The sequence below is a fragment of the Nelumbo lutea genome, chromosome 5, assembly GCF_056320005.1.
Source record: "Nelumbo lutea isolate HS-2025 chromosome 5, American lotus-T2T, whole genome shotgun sequence".
NCBI lineage: Eukaryota > Viridiplantae > Streptophyta > Magnoliopsida > Proteales > Nelumbonaceae > Nelumbo > Nelumbo lutea.
Genome location: NC_142688.1, coordinates 70979655 through 70982381, shown reverse-complemented (window position 1 = coordinate 70982381; position 2727 = coordinate 70979655). Strand labels below are relative to the sequence as shown.

The window sequence follows — 2727 nt, the reverse complement described above, 5'->3', positions numbered from 1 at the left end:
CCAATATTGCCGCTAACAACTTTGAGATCAAACATGCCATCATACAAATGATTCAAAACATGGTGCAATTCTATGGATTGGCCCACGAAGATCCCAATGCACACATTTCTAACTTTTTAGAAATTTGTGACACCTTCAAACACAATGGGGTAAGTGATGATGCCATTAGGTTGAGGTTATTTCCATTTTCTTTGAAGGATAAAGCCAAAGCATGGCTGAATTCATTACCGGCAGGATCAATAGCTACGTGGGATGAAATGGCCAGCCGTTTTCTCTCTAAATATTTTCCCCCTTCTAAAACTGCTAAAATGAGGAATGACATCACTACTTTTTTTCAGCAAGAGGGGGAATCTTTATACGAGTCATGGGAACGATACAAGGAGCTGTTAAGGAGAGTTCCTCACCATGGCCTCCCCATTTGGCTGCAAGTGCAGACTTTCTATAATGGTCTTACTGACTCAAATAAGACCATATTAGATGCTGCAGCCGGAGGGTCCAAAAATAATAAAACTCCTGAGGTTGCCCATGCACTTATTGAGGAAATGGCAGCCAACAGCTATCAATGGCATTCTGAAAGAACTCAAACTAGGAAGCAGCATGGCTTGCATAATGTTGATACTCATACGGCACTATCTGCACAAATAGGAGCACTCAGTAAGAAAATAGATGAAATGCAGATAGCTGCCATGCATGTGCAACCTCTTAATTGTGAATTGTGTGGGGGAGACCACATCAGTACTGAATGCCAAGTTGGAAATTAGTTCAGATCTACTGAACAAGTTGACTATGTCAGCAATTCGTCAAGACAACAGGGTTATCAGAGTCACCATACTTTTCATCCAGGATGGAGGGGACATTCAAACCAGTCCTAGCCAAATCAGCATACTTCCAAGCCGTTCCACCAGACTTATCATCAGCCTAAACCAAAGTCCAATTTGGAAGAACTGATGACAAAATTTATAGCAGGTGCAAAAACCAGGTTCCATAACCAGGAAGCCTCAATCAAAAACTTGGAAAACCAAGTGGGGCAATTGGCACAATTAATCTCTTCCAGACTGTCGGGAACTCTTCCAAACAACACTGAAGTGAATTCATGAGAGCAGGTGCAAGCTATTACCTTAAGGAATGGAAAAGAGTTGCTCAAGGTAGAAAAGAAGAATTGGGGTGAACCCAAGGCAGAAACAAGCCTTGAGACCAGACAACAGAAGACTGAACAACCAGAAGCACAACAAGGGATGCACCAGCAGCCACAAGTTCCATTCCCTAACAGCTGAAGCAACAAAAATTGGAAAAGGAATTTGGTAAGTTTCTTGAAATATTTAAAAGTTTACATATTAATATTCCTTTTGCTGATGCTTTAGCCCAGATGCCACACTATGCAAGGTTTTTGAAGAAATTATTAGCAAACAAAAGGAAACTGGGAGATGTGGCTATAGTTGCTTTAAATGAGGAATGTTCTGCTATCCTTCTGATCAACCTGCCTCAGAAACTCAAAGATCTAGGGAGTTTCACTATTCCTTGTACCATTGGCAGTTTAAAATTTGAAAAAGCTTTATGTGACCTGGGAGCTTGCATCAATTTAATGCCATATTCTATCTTCAAGAAATTAGGGTTGAATGAACCCCAACCCACTAGAGTGGCATTACAATTGGCTAATAGATCCATTAGACATCCTAGGGGGATCATAGAAGATGTGTTAGTTAAAGTTGACAAATTCATTTTTTCCAGTTGATTTCATTGTGTTAGACATGCAAGAAGATGTGGAGGTCCTGCTTATCCTAGGGAGACCTTTCCTGGCTACCGGGAAAACAATGATTGATGTCCAACAAGGACAACTCAGCCTTAGGATACAAGATGAGGAGATAATTTTTAAAATGTCTGATGCTATGAAACATGCACCACTAGTGATGATTCTTGTTTTATGATTGATGCCATTGAATTGACAATTGATGAATGCTTCAAGGTAAATAGAATAACTGATCCTCTTGAACTCTGCCTCCAGCAGGGAGAACTTGAAGAAGGAGAAAATGAAGAAATAAACCTCATGATAGCATACCTGAATGATAAGCCTCAATTCAAGGGAAAGGGGTTTCTTAAATTAGAGAACTTAGGCAAATTGCCTGGACCATCAAGTAAGTCATCACCCCAAGAACCCCCCACCCTTGAACTAAAGCAATTACCATCCCATTTAGATTATGCTTTCCTTGAGGAACCATCAGATCTCCCCATGATAATTTCCACAGCACTGAATCCCTTACAAAGAGAAAAATTATTAAGAGTGTTGCGGGAACACAAAAATGCTATAGCTTGGAAGGTAAAAGATATCAAAGGCATTAATCCATCAATCTGCACTCATAGAATTTTGATGGAAGAGGACAGCAAGCCTTCAGTTCAGCCCCAAAGGCACCTGAACCCCAACATGAAAGAAGTGGTAAAGGCTGAAATAATTAAGTTGTTAGATGTTGGGATCATTTATCCTATTTCTGATAGTTCTTGGGTAAGCCCTGTGCAAGTTGTGCCCAAGAAAGGGGGTATGACTGTTGTTCCAAATGAGAAAAATGAACTCATCCCTACTAGAACCATCACTAGATGGCGTGTGTGTATTGACTATAGAAAATTAAATGAAGCCACCCGGAAGGACCATTTCCCTCTCCCATTTATGGACCAAATGTTGGAGAGGCTAGCTGGGCATGAGTATTATTGTTTCTTGGATGGATATTCAGGGTA

General features: G+C 40.5%; 1 non-coding gene across 1 annotated transcript; it reads right to left on the bottom strand.

The window, feature by feature from the left end:
- Window positions 1-305: 305 nt before the first annotated feature.
- Window positions 306-412, bottom strand: LOC148852856 (small nucleolar RNA R71). The gene has a single exon (XR_016100063.1). It is a non-coding gene; the product is annotated as a small nucleolar RNA R71 (small nucleolar RNA).
- Window positions 413-2727: the final 2315 nt, after the last annotated feature.